Raw genomic sequence first — 14615 nt, 5'->3', positions numbered from 1 at the left:
GTTGCCTGTTCACTCTGATGGTAGTTTCTTTTGCTGTGCAGAAGCTCTTTAGTTAATTAGATCCCATTTGTCAATTTTGGCTTTTGTTTCCATTGCTTTTGGTGTTTTAGACATGAAGTCCTTGCCCATGCCTATGTCCTGAATGGTATTGCCTAGGTTTTCTTCTAGGGTTTTTAATGGTTTTAGGTGTAACAAGATATGGTATTCTTTTAAAATCGTTTCTTCACATATTCATTCTCTTCATTTTATATGCAGACTTTTTGTTGCAAATCTCTATTCATACTATGTTACCTTCAAAAATAAAGGTGACATAATGGTTAACACATTAAAAGCCCATTTTTTTCTATCATTATCATAACAAAAATAGACAAAATTGTTGAGTTCTTAATACATGCTATGTACTTTGCTGAATACATTGTTTTATCAAATGTAAACACAAAACAACTATTAGTCTTTTTATTTAAAAAATGATGGCTAAAGAGGTTAAATAACTTGCTTAAGAACAATAAATGGTAGAGCAAGAATTCAGCCAAAGTTTGATAAAGACCCTGTGGATGTCAAACGCTACTCAGAGTATCTAAGGCTTATTATTGCATCCTTTGTAGATTGCACTCATCTTAACATTCTCTATTCATTTCTTCCCTATGTTTATAGGTGCCACTTTAAATATGAACACACTTAACCTAATTGATAGCATCACTTCTCATGAATCACCTCAAACAGCTTTGATGATGATGATGATGATGATGATGATTTTTTTTTTTTTTTGAGACAGAGTCTCGCTGTGTCACCCAGGCTGGAGTGCAGTGGTGCGATCTCCACTCGCTGCAACCTCTGCCTCCTGAGTTCAAGCAATTCTGCCTCAACCTTCCGAGTAGTGGGGACTGCAGGCATATACCACCACACCCGGCTAATTTTTATATTTTTAGTAGAGATGGGGTTTCACCATGTTGGCCAGGCTGGTCTCTAACTCCTGACCTCAGGTGATCCACCTGCCTAGGCCTCCCAAAGTGCCAGGATTATAGGTGTGAACCACAGCGCCCAGCCTATTTTGTTTTTTATACGCAATAATTACTTAAAATCTTTTCAAGTAAAGAGTGATAACATTATTTTAAAATTAATTGATTGCACAGAATTAGACATCATAGCTTTATTTTTTATAATTTTATATTTTAGTGTCCCATAGAGAAAGAGTTGGAAACTTATTTCTTAATAGTACAGCTTTAAGTTTGCAATAGGAATAATTCATACAATGATGAGTTTAAAGTGCACCTGGTGATGTCAGCAAGTTACATCAGCTATTTTGAAATTGTGGGGAATTGTGAGCTGGACTTCAAAGAGTAATTAAAGTTATGGAAAAGAAATAGGCATATATATTACATGCATGAGTAGGGAATTTTCTGTCTGTTCAGGACTGTACTCTTTAAAAATTTTTAAATTTTACTTTCTAATTGACAAAATTATATATATTTATGGTGCATAAAATGGTGTTTCAATATATATATACATTGTGGAATGGCTAGATCAAGCTATTTATGTAATGCATTTAACATATGCATTACTTTACCAAACTAATTTTGTGTGTGTTGGTGAGAACACTTAAAATCTACTATTTAGCAATTTTCAAGTATACAAAATATTGTTACTAACTATAGTATCCATGATGTACAATAGATCTCTTGAACTTATTCTCCTAACTGAAATTTTGTGTGCTTTAATCAATACTTCCCAATCCCTCCAACCTCTAGCCTCTGGTAACTGCAATTTTACTCTCTGCTTCTGAGTTTGACTTTTTTTTTTTTTTTTTTTTTTTTGAGATGGAGTCTCACTCTGTCACCCAGGCTGGAGGGCAATGGCACGATCTCAGCTCAATGCAAGCTCCACTTCCTGGGTTCAAGTGATTCTCCTGCCTTAGCCTCCTCAGTAGCTGGGATTACAGGTGCTTACCACCATGCCCAGCTAATTTTTTTATTTTTTAGTAGAAATGGGGTTTTGCCATGTTGGCCAGGCTAGTCTTGAACACCTGACCTCAGGTGATCCACCCGCCTCGGCCTCCCAAAGTGCTGGGATTACAGGCGTGAGCCACCACGCCCAGCAGAGTTTGACTTTTTTAAACTGCACATTATAAGTTAGATCATGCAGTATTTATCTTTCTGTGCCTGGCTTTTTTCTTTTAACATAATATCCTCTAGGGCCATCCATGTTTTTACAAATAACAACATTCCCTTCTTTTTAAAGGCTGAATAGTATTCCATTGTATTTATATGCCATGTTATCTTTATCCACACATCTGTTGATGGACACTTAGATTGATTTTTTGGCTATTGTTAATGCTGCAGTGAGTATGGGAGTGAAGACATCTCTTCAATATATTGATTTTATATCCTTTGAATATATACCTCATAGTGGAATTACTGGATTATATGGTAGTTGTATTTTTTAAATTATTGAGGCAGTGTCACACTATTTTCCATAATGGCTGTAGTAATTTACATTCCCACCAGTAGTGTACCAGGGTTCTCTTTTCTCCACATCCCCACCACTTATCTTTTGTGTTTTAGATGATAGTTGTTCTAACAAGTGTGAAGTGATATTTTATTATAGTCTTAATTTGCATTTTCCTGATGATTAGTTATGTTGAACATTTTTTCATACACCTGTTGGCCATTTGTATGTCTGCTGTTGACAAATGTCTATTCAGGTCCTTTGTCCACTTTTTAATCAGGTTATTTGTTTTCTTACTTTTGAGTTGTCTGTTTCTTATATATTTTGTGTATTAACCCATTATCAGACGTATGGTTTGCAAATATATTCTCTCGTTCTCTAGGTTGTCTCTTCACTCTGTTGATTGTTTCCTTTTTTGAGCAGAAGCTTTTAAGCTTCATGTAATCTCATCTATTTTTGCTTTTGTTGTCTGATCTTTTGGGTGTCATATTTAAAAATTCATTGCTCAGACCAATGTCAAGGAGCTTTCTCCCCATGTTTTCTTCTAGTAGTTTTACAGTTTTAAATCTTACATTTAAGTCTTTAATCTATTTTGAGTTGATTTTTATATGTAGTGTGATATGAATGTCTAATTTCATTCTTCTGCATGTGAATATCCAGTTTTTCTGTCACCACTTACTGAAGGGACTCTCTTTTTCCTCATTATGTATTCTTGGCATCTTTGTTGAAAACTAGTTGACCATAAATGTATGTATTTGTTTCTAGGCTCTCAATTCTCTTCTATTGGTCTATGAATCTGATAATATGCCAGTAACTGCTGTTTTGATTACTATACCTTTGTAATAGAATTTGAAATCAGATAGTGTGATGCTTTCAGCTTTGTTCTCTTTGCTCAAGATTGCTTTAGCTGTTTGAGGTTCCATACAAATTTTAGTATTTCATGGTTCCATACAAATTTTTCTATTTCTGTGAAAAAAATGCTGTTAGAATTTTGGTAGAGATTGCATAGAATCAGTAGATCACTTTCATTAGTATGAACTTAATTAACGTTAATTCTTCCAGTCCGTGAACAGAGGATATATTTCTATTTATTTGTGTTGTCTTCAATTTCTTTTATCAATGTTTTATAGAATTCAATGTACATGCCTTTCATCTCTTTGCTCAAATTTATTCCTTTTTGTAGTTATTGTGAATTAGATTGTTTTCTGGATTTTTTTCATATACTCTGTTGTTAGTATATTGAAGTACTACTGATTTTTGTATGTTGATTTTGTATCCTGCAACTTTACTAAATTTGTTTATTGGCAGAACTATATTCTTAATCATCTCAATTATATTCACCATAAACAATAAAACAGGAATAAACTTGCTTCACTGTGAAATACTTATAATCTAAAGGAATCGACTCATATGTTTGTATTTGCTACAAATGGATTTTTCTAAACTACAACAACATAAAAGCCAATTTAATATTTTTATAGAGATATTATTCTTAAGTGGGTAGAATTGCATGAATTCTGACCTTTGGAGAAGATCTTGTATGATAATCATTTAGATTAAATATTGGCCAATTCTCTCAAATTCTTATGTGAGATATTTAGAAGTTAATTACTTAAAAATCTGGTAACACGGATATTGTTTTGTTTTATATTCTCTATTTAAAAGAAACTTTGAATGCATTTTTAATTAACCTCTATAGACATATACAAGTTGTACGTGGTCCTTTCAACCATTTTCCTACATTGTACCAGAATTTTTAGAACGAAACTGAATATCCCATGCAAAATTTAAAAGTTGGACCCTTACCTTACACCGTGTGCAAAACTTAAAATGGATCAAAGACCTAAATATAAGAGCTAAAGCTATGAAACTCTTAGAAGAACATGTAGGAGAAAAACTTTCGTGACATTGGATTTGCCAACAGTTTTTTTGGATATGACACAAAAGCACAAGCAACAAAAGAAAAAATAGATACATTGAACCTCATCAAAATTAAAAATCTTTTATCCATCAAAGGACACAATCAAGAGAGTAAAAATATGGGCTAGGCACAATGGCTCAGGCCTCTAATCCCAGCACTTTGGGAGGCAGAGGTGGGAGAATCACTTGAGGCCAGGAGTTTGAGACCAGCCTGGGCAACATAGCAAGACCCTGTCTCTACAAAAAGAAAAATTAATGAAAAGATAACCTATAGAATAGGGAAAATATTTGCAAATCATACAGCTAGTAAGGGGTTAATATCCAGAATATATAAAGAACTTCTGTAACTTAACAACAAAAAAAATCAATTAAAAAATGAGCAAAAGGCTTGAATAAACATTTCTTCAAAGAAGATATACAAATGACCAATAAGCCCATAGAAAGACACTCAACATTACTCATCATTAGAGAAATACAAATTAAACCACCATGAAATAGTACTTCACACCCGCTAAAATTACTATTATAAAAACAAAACAAACAAACAAACAAAAGATGGAAAGTAACAAGTGTTGGCCAGGATATAGAGAAGTTGGAACTCATGTAGGTTGCTGGTGGGAACGTAAAATGGCACAGCAGCTGTGGAAAACAGTTTTGTGATTCCTTGCACAGTTAAACATAGAATTGCCATATGATCTAGCAATTTAACTTCTCAGTATATACCAAAAAGAATTGAAAGCAGGGACTCAAACAGATATTTACAATGTTTATAAGCAGCATTATTCAAAATAGCCAAAACGTGGAAACAACACAAATGTCCATCAACAGATAAATGCATAAACAAAATGTAGCCTGTACGTACGATGAAATATTACACAGCCTTAAAAATGTAATGAAATTCTGACACATGCCACAACATTGATGAACCTTGAAAACATTAGGCTAAGAGAAATAAGCTAGACCCAAATCACAAATATTGAATGATTCCACTTATATGAAATAATTAGAATAGGCAAATTCATAGGGAAAGACAGTAGAGTAATGGTTACCAGGTGCTGGAGGAGAGGGGGAATGGATAGTTCTGGGGTACAGAGTTCTGTTTGGGATGATCAAGAGTTCTGAAAATGGTCACACAACCTTATGGTTAATGCCACTGAATTGTGCCCTTAAGAATTTTTTAAGGAGTAAATTTCATGCTGTGTGTATTTTGCCACAATTTTAAAATCATCACTTTTCCATAAAAAAAAATTAGAGACCCCTGAACATACAATGTGGACAGATTTTATTTATAAATCTTATGGTTTAAGTATCAGGCTATTGTTAATTACTTCTCCTAAGTATATAAACCTAATACCCAGTAAAATGATGTCTAGTTATGTGGTTGCAGTATATTAACCAAAGAGGACTCATTGTTTTGAAGCAATAATAATTATAACTAATGTTTATTGGGTACCTAGTGTGTACCTGACACTGTTTATGTTCTTCAACTATTTTAGCTCTTTAATTTTACATCAATACTATTAGATACTTGTTTTAGCCATTTTATAGATGAGGACACTGAAGTTCAGAGAAGTTATTCTTCTGAGTCACACAGCTAAATAGCTAAGTATCATAGTTCTAACATAAGGTGACTAACTTCTATGCTTGTCATTTTAACCAGTTTCAAATTTCATCCATATTTGCTTTGAGATACCTGAAAAATCATAGACTATTTTATGTAGTTTTATAAGAATTGTAAAGCTTAGAAATGTAAAATTTTATGTGGGGATCTAAGATTTCCCCCTGTATAACAGGATAATAGATGTCAGATCAAAAGATCTCAGTTGGCTGGGTGTGGTGGCTCACACCTGTAATCCCTGCACTTTGGGAGGCTGCGGCAGGCAGATCACCTGAGGTCAGGAGTTCGAGAGCAGCCTGGTCAACATGGTGAAACCCTGTCTCACACAAAATTAGGCAGGCTTGGTGGCGTGTGCCTGTAATCCCAGCTACTGGGGAGGCCAAGGCAGGAGAATTGCTTGAACCCAGGAGGCAGAGGTTGCAGTGAGCCAAGATCGCACCACTGTGCTACAGCCTGGGTGACAGAGCAAGACTCCATCTCAAAAAAAAAAAAAGGAAAAGAAAAGAAAAAAAAGATCTCAGTTGTTATGTTTGGGGCCTGAACATGTATAATGTTCATTGCTTGACTCTAGTCTGCTTTTTTTGGTTGTTTGATCTCAATGTTAGTGCATCTGATTTTTTTTAAGTAATTCAATCAGTAGACATTTATTGCATGCCTGCTATATGCATATACTCTGCCAAGTCCTGGAATACAGTGATGGACAAGACAGAACTGACATTGTAGTCGTTGAAGGAGGAGGGGATGGATAATGAGTAAATGAACAAAGAAACCCAGCAAATCATTTTAGTTCTAGTGCTATGAAGAAAACAGGATGATATTTGGTGAGTAACTAGGGGCTGATGGCTGATTTAGAGGGTGATCGGGAATGGTTGCTATGATGTTTCAGGAGAAGAAACCTAAATGTTGAGAAGATCTGTGAGTAGATATTCCATTCAGTGTGAACAATGGGTATAGCCCTGAGAAAATGTGGCTTCAATGAGGAGCAGAACAAAGGCCAGTGTGGCATGAAACATCCCAAGTCCTAGGGTGCAAGGATATGAAATAATACATGACATAGGTGTGGGCCAGAGCTCAAAGGCCTTGTAGGCCAGAAAGAGGAATTTAGATATTATACTGTGTATTCCAGGAAGGCGTTGGAAGATTTGAAGATCGGAAATATGAAATAATCCGATTTCATTTTACAAAGCTCTCTCTTGCTACAGTGTGACAAAGAAGTATAGGAGGGCAGAATGGAAGTGGAGGAAAACGGATATTGGAGGAGTCAAAAAAAAATGACAATGATTTGGGCATGGGTGAGAGCAGTAGAGGAGAAAACTTATGTTTCATCTTCAGAAGGTAAATTGGACTTTTAAAAATGACTGAACTCTACACATATATTGCAAAAGTACAAAGAATTGAACATTCAGAGCTTCAGGAAGATACATGGTTTTTAAAAGAAGGGGATTCCTGCTCTTTGAACTGGACCAGTATTACTAGAGCTGATTCACAGTCAAAAGAGAGTCTCTTTTGCTACTTTCCATAGTGAAAAAGGGAGAGACGTTTCTTCTCTTCAGCCTTCCCTCTAGCATGAAACTCTCCTATTCTTAGTGGCAACTGAAGATAATATTGAAAAGAAAAAATAATAACTTCACGGAATAAATAATAGAAAGTAAAACATTTTACAATGATGAAAATATGTAGAAATTCTGATTGTTATCAAATAACACCACAAAATCTTCCAAAAGTGCATCTAAACTCTGAACTCATTAATAGCCTCTACTAATTTTTTTTCTATTCTGTAGGAAAGTGGACTGTTGAGTTCAGAAAAGGCCAGGAAAAGGAATTTATCGTAGTTTTCTGTCTTTTCTGCATGTTTCAACATTCCCAAAAGTGATTTAAACCTCAAATTAATGTGATTCTGTCATCTGGGTGGCAAAGATTATGATCTATGGCATCTTATCTTGCACATGTGCATTCAATTATTCATTTTTTATGTGACTTCTTTTTTTTTTTTTTTTTTTTTTTTGAGATAGAGTCTCACTGTGTACCCCAGGCTGGAGTGCAGTGGCATGATCTCGGCTCACTGCAACCTCTGCCTCCCAGGGTCGAGCGATTCTCCTACCTCAGCCTCCCAAGTAGCTGGGATTACCGGCATGCACCACCACACCCGGCTGATTTTTGTATTTTTGGTAGAGACGTGGTGTCACCATGTGGGCCAGGCTGTGCCTGAACTCCTGGCCTCAACTGATCCACCCGCCTCGGCCTCCCAAAGTGCTGGGATTACAGGCGTGAGCCACCATGTCCAGCCTTTTTTGTGACTTCTGTGTGAAAGTAACTCTTCTAAGCATTTGGCAGCCAAAATAGAGAGGTATTGTACAGCCCTTTGAATAAGCCCTCTTTAATTTGTTGGATTTGGTAAATTTATAGGATCATGACCACCCAGCTTCACTTCTAATCACCAACCCCATACCTTGCCTGTTTTCTTTCACAAACCAATACACTGTGGTGCTGGCTGAAAACATTTCTAATCGTAGACTTATCTGCAGCTGGTGACTATTTGTGGTCTGACAGGAGATTGACCACATCCTGTGGTTAAATGTTATCATTTTTTCTGAAGACCCTTTGAACTTAACTGCTTTCATTTGATGTTTCAACTGACTTATCTGTAGTAATAACCAAGCATTTATGCTTTGAAAATTTGAATTGATATCCTTTATGTATCACATGGATATCTGTTATATCTGTTGATGTCCTATTACATTTTGTATTTTCTGGGTTTTTTTTTAATTTAGGGGCCATCATATTCCTCATCTAATACAGGCTCTAATACATGGACACTTGGTACATACTTGTTAAAAGAATAAATGTGCAAATGACTAGAAGAATAGGAGTTTTAAATCCTCCTTTTAAAGGAAAATGTTAATAATAAAAAATACCCATAGTTCCACTTCCCTGTTTTAACTGATTTCATATTGCATCTTCCCTGTCATATACTGTTTAATTCAATTAATGTTGATTGAGCTGCTAATATGTCTCAGGCAATGTGTTAGGCTCATGTTAGGTTCAAGGGATACCAAAAATGAGTAAGACATGGTCCTTGCGTTTCCTTATCTTGAGGTTTAGTAGGAGATATGGGTATATAAGCAGATGGCCTCGGTGTGAAATTTAAATCAAACAAGCATAGTATGCTGTGAAAGCACAGTGGGTGGATTTCAGAGAAGTATTTCTGGAGGAAACTTGGGCTCTTTCTTGAAGAATGTATAAGCTTATGGAAAATTAAATCAAGATTGCCTAGCTAGGCATTAACAGCAAGGAATTACGTTAAAAATGCATGGTGAAATAGGCAACTAACCAAAGTTCAAGGTAATTGGTGTGGAATTAAAAAGGGAGAGAGCTCAGTAAGAGTGTGGCAGGTTATGGAGGTCCATGCATGTCATGGTAAGGGCCTGAAACTATGTACTCTAGGCCAATCAGTGTTAGCTTTCCAAGGAGGAGGTCACTGATACCTTGAAACTGAGCTTTAAGTATGTGTATGCAAATGAACCTAGTAAAATTGCTTCAGTATAAAGAACTCTTAATATAGGAAACATTTTATAAATGGAGAAGTAGACATTTAATAGTCACGAATGAGAGTTTAAAAGAAACTAGTTATCTCCATCAAGAGTCTCTATTTCATAGATTCTCTAAGGATTTTTTAAATTCTAGGTTAGCTTCCTTCAACACTATCACAGTCGGTAATATTTTTCACTAAGTTCCCCCTCCCCCTTTTCGGAAGCTTCCTACCATTAAAATTTGCTTAAGTGAAACATAAATCTCGATATGAAGTATATTTGGGTGGGATAGGATACTGTGCCGAAGTTGTTTATTTGTACTGTTCTTAACACAATAGTTGAGTACAGATACACTCCAGACTTGAATAATGTGGCTAAATAGAGTCTCCAGGTGATCAACTAAAAATAATTGTATTCTGTCATCACTTCTTCTCCCATTGATCCCAAGAAGTGCCTCCAAGAAAATTACCTTTCCTTCTCCAGTATTAGAAATCTGGGATAGCACCATCCACCAAACTACCCATTAAACCACTATCTTAGAGTTGGAAACACTGAAACATCCTCGTTTTCTTCTTAGGGTCCAGCAAAATGGTTCAGTACCTTGGCAACACGCCCTTCCCTATAGAACCAGAGGGAGGGAGTGGGGAAAGAAAATACAGGAAGAACCAAAAGTGAGGATTTTATGAGAGACAAAGTGAAAGAAAGCTCTCAATGAAAGAAAACCCACACATTAAATGGCTTTCAGTACCCAGATCCAGAGTGCCTGGTTTGCATTGTAGTAACTTAACATTTGCCAGTAATAATGCCTACAAATATTGTGTTTATTATGTGTGTAAGAATGCATTTTATTTTATTTTATTTTATTTTTTTGAGATGGAGTTTTGCTTTTATCACCCAGGCTGGAGTGCAATGGCATGATCTCGGCTCACTGCAACCTCCACCTCCCAGGTTCAAGCAATTCTCCTGCCTCAGCCTCCTGAGCAGCTGAGATTACAGGCACCCACCACCAGACCTTGCTAACTTTTGTATTTTTAGTAGAGACAGGGTTTCACCACGTTGGCTAGCTTGGCCTCGAACTCCTGACTGCATCTGCTTGCCTTGGCCTCCCAAAAGAGCTGGGATTACAGGTGTGAGCCACTGTGCCCGGCCAGAATGCATTTTATTTTTAAGTGCACAGCTAAAGATTATCTTGTTGTATTGTTGAATAGTGACAAAGCTACTACTAAGTGTGAATAAAGAGTTTGTAATTTTGCAGGCATTCATTAAATTAAATAAAGCCATATATGCCTATAAACCTAATAATGTTTTTTTAAAAACAATTTATTGAACCAAACTATTAAACCAAGTTTCAGTAAATTAGTTGCCTAACACTTGCACATAAAAAGCAACAAACATTTTTTGATTCAATGAACAATTGATTATTAAAATCAAGCACATTTGTCTTACTGAACTGTTACAATTATTAAAAATAGAAGCAATGTAAGGCTGTATAGATCTTTGTAGGCAGCAGTTAAGTATAAATCTGTTGCTCCTTCTTTCGTATGTTAGCCTGAAAAAGAAAAAAGCATGCACTTAGGGATCACATGGGGAAATTTTATAATTTAGATGATTTGACAGATGATAAGCTGTCTCAAATCCCTTTAAGAAGATAGTGTAGTATAAGTAACACACAAATACATGAATCAGTGAATAATTTTTAAATTGACAATAATTTGAATGATCTAGACTTACCTCAATCTCTGTATTCTAAATAGGCATTGTGCTAAGAAAATGAGTATAAATAAGATTTTAGATAATTACTTAACACAATAATTTGCATGTGGCATGCCTCTGCTTGGCTGTTTCTTAATGGAGCTCTGGCAGAATTTATAATTTGTAAAGGAGTCAAATAAGACTTTATCACCTTTTACTTAAAAGAAATGTATTTTCATTTCCTTAGAAAAATATTCCATAATTTAGAAATATGGCTATTCAGACTAGACTCTTTTCAAATTAAATTGAATTATGCAGCTTTACAGTGATGCTTTTTCTTTTAATTCATTGAACATTTTATATCCAGTAAAAAGTCAGCTAAAATTACTAGAGCAAATCAGGCTTTTCTTTAATGCTTACTAAGTGGGTGTATATGCTTGTGTGTACACGTGTATGCAGGCACACATACAATAAACCATTTGGTAATATTCCAGAGACCCAACTATAATGCCAGTAAAAAATAAGAAATCTGTTGTCTGATGATATCTGTAGTACATGGCAACAGAACACTTAAGCTGAAGCATGAAGAACTTGTGAGGATGAATGTTAAACCTAGGGATAATTACTAAGTCACTTCTTAGCTATTGACAAAATCAAAAGGTTGGGAATAAAACTGGCAATAACTCTTGATCTTTTTTTAAAAAATGATATTACTATCTTAGACATCCCTTCAGAAAGCATTGTTTCTGTTAAGCCTGTGTGGAGATTAATCTGGCATTATCTTTTTAAAAATGTCTAGATTGGCTTAAGCCTTTATTCAGATAAATGGGAAAATTTTATGTAACTAGAAATGAGCTACTAGTTTTCATTGTAAAACACAGTCACTAGAGTATACCAAAAAGAATGTTGAGCACATTTGGGAAAAGGTAGCTTTTGTAAGCCTTTTTGTTTGTTTTTAAGAGGCAGGGTCTAGCACTGTCTCCCAGGCTGGAGTGCAGTGGTGTGATCATAGCTCACTACAACCTCTACCCTCTGGGCTCTAGCAATCCTTCTCCCTAAGCCTCTTGAGTAGCTGAGATTACAGGCATGCTCAGGCATGTCCAGCTAATTTTTAAATTTTTTATAGATACAGGGTCTCACTATGTTGCCCAGACTGAATTCCTGGGCTCAAGTGATCCTCCTGCCTTGGCCTCCCAAAATGCTGAGGTTACAAGCCTGAGCCACCACACCTATCGTGTAAGTCCCTGTAGTAATAAAATATATCCTGAATTTTGTGAGGAATGAGAGGAAAGTTAGAGATCAAATAAGGGGAAATTGAGGTTCCTGTTTCCAACTCTTTTGTTCCTTTTTTCTTTCCTCTTTCCAGTTGAACTCCTGTTTCTTCCTAGGTGTTCATGTCTCACATTTCTTCCTGGCCAACTCTTCCTCATTTATGTAAGGTGCTCCTTGGATAGCACGTCCTCTATGAAAGTTTCTCTGACCCACAGAAGGAATTCATTATTCTCTCCTCTCTTTTCCCTTAGCCTTTATGAGACTATTATTTCCTCTTCATTTTTTGCTTATCCTTTGTATGGAGTAACTTCCTGAATCTGTATAGCAGTGGTGTGGAGCCCTCTAGGAAGCATAGGAAATAGGGGAAATAGCAAGAATTCTTCATAAACTGCAATAAGTGACAAGATGCAGCAAGACTCCCAGCCTTCCTGGCTGGCATGGGGCACTGATTGGTGTAATGTTCCAGTGTGGATGTTACTGTGTATTCATCAGTGAGTCTACACAGATAGAATCCACATGTGTCCCAGTTGTGCTCATTCTTCTTCCTTTCATCATGCCAAAAAGGTAAGTATTGGGTGAAACTTTTTTACTTACAAGTATACATATTTCTTCTGTAAATGGGACAATTCCTGAGTCTAGGATTTGCTAGGTCTTAAGGATTGTGGCTTTAAAAATAGACCTATGCTTTAGTTAAAGCATGTTCCACAGGAACATGATTTTTTATTTATGTTTCTATTTTCTCCACTAGACTAGATGCTTGATAGAACTTACAACTTGATTCTTTATATTCTTGTCCATTAGCATGGGCAAAGCTCACACATATTATGAATAAAGTTGAGTAGTATTTGTAGAATTAGTATATAAATGACACTGCTTAATCACAAAGTTTAACTCTCCATGAAGTTATTTGTATTTTCAGGAAAAAAAAAATGCTGTGAGAACAAATGAGTCGCCCACTGGAGAGCTTGGTAGGGGATGTCCTGGTATCCTCAAAACAAGAAGGACCATTTAAATAGCTTGCAGCCACCTGTAGCTTGAGCCCTCCCTTTGTAAGCATCTACAAACTCACAGGGATCAACAGTAACAGTATCTCCTCTCCAGCAGAGGATCTGTTGGTCTTCTGAGTATTGAAGACTGATAAATGATAGAATCTCTTCTTGTCTGACATCTTTGAAACCTCCAATGTTCCAGAACCTGGAAAACCTGTTGTCGTATAGGGGCGTATCAACAAATCAGTAGCTTCACTCATCTGTCACCTCTATTTCAGGATTACTTCTGGAGTGTTGATGATTAGAAATATGTTAGAATCTGAACTTTGGGGTATAAATTCACCCATTATCTAAAGTAGCTTTCCTGCTTTCATAACATGATCTACACATTTTGTGGCTGAATAAATGCTCATTTTTCTGATGACCAAAGCTAACTTTTAGATGAATTACTGATATACAGAAATGATTTCATCCTAATTAACATGTGAAACACAATTTAACTGTGATGATGTTTTCAGTCAAAGGCAGTTGCCTTGGCATTAACAGTGAAATCTTACGTGCACAAGAAGGTTCAGCCTAACCCTGGCAGGATTCCTAGGCTGTTTCAGTACATGTGACATTAATAATATGTAGCTTATCAGGTAATGATGCTCAGTTAGTAACATTCTTCAGCAGGCCAATGGCAGATATTTTTTAAAGTGATTATAATTTTTCTCTAAGGATTACCCAAGCATGATAAATAACAAAATATGAGCAAAAAATGTGATAATACAAGGGATTTTTAAATGGCAATGATTTTAACCTATAGATAAATAAAAATAATCATGTCCATATTATATTGTTTGAAACTTAGTCTAGTGAATGACAAGAGATAGCATAGGTATTGAGATTTTAATTTATCTGATAGGCTTACTGAATTCCAATAGTCAATACATAATTCCTCTGTGTTTTCAAATTGTTTCTAATTAGATGGACTTCTCTATTCTTTTAAAATCTATTTTGTAAATATTCTTGTTATCTTTAGAATATCTGTGGTGCTTGTAAAACCATATACAGTGAGTTCTTTCATTTGTTTTTTTTTTAATGCACAGTAGAGTATATAGGTCAGATACCTTTTGAAATGCCTGACATGTTAGAAATCTTCCATTT

General features: G+C 35.6%; 1 protein-coding gene across 14 annotated transcripts in view; it reads left to right on the top strand.

Annotated features, from left to right (window-relative positions):
- CAMK2D (calcium/calmodulin dependent protein kinase II delta) overlaps positions 1 to 14615 on the top strand; it is a 314208-nt gene that overhangs the window by 198992 nt on the left and 100601 nt on the right. The gene's annotated exons all lie outside the window — the stretch shown is intronic.

This window comes from Pongo abelii, chromosome 3 (genome assembly GCF_028885655.2).
Source record: "Pongo abelii isolate AG06213 chromosome 3, NHGRI_mPonAbe1-v2.0_pri, whole genome shotgun sequence".
In the NCBI taxonomy this organism is placed as follows: Eukaryota; Metazoa; Chordata; class Mammalia; order Primates; family Hominidae; genus Pongo; species Pongo abelii.
This window is presented reverse-complemented; position numbering and strand designations above follow the sequence as displayed.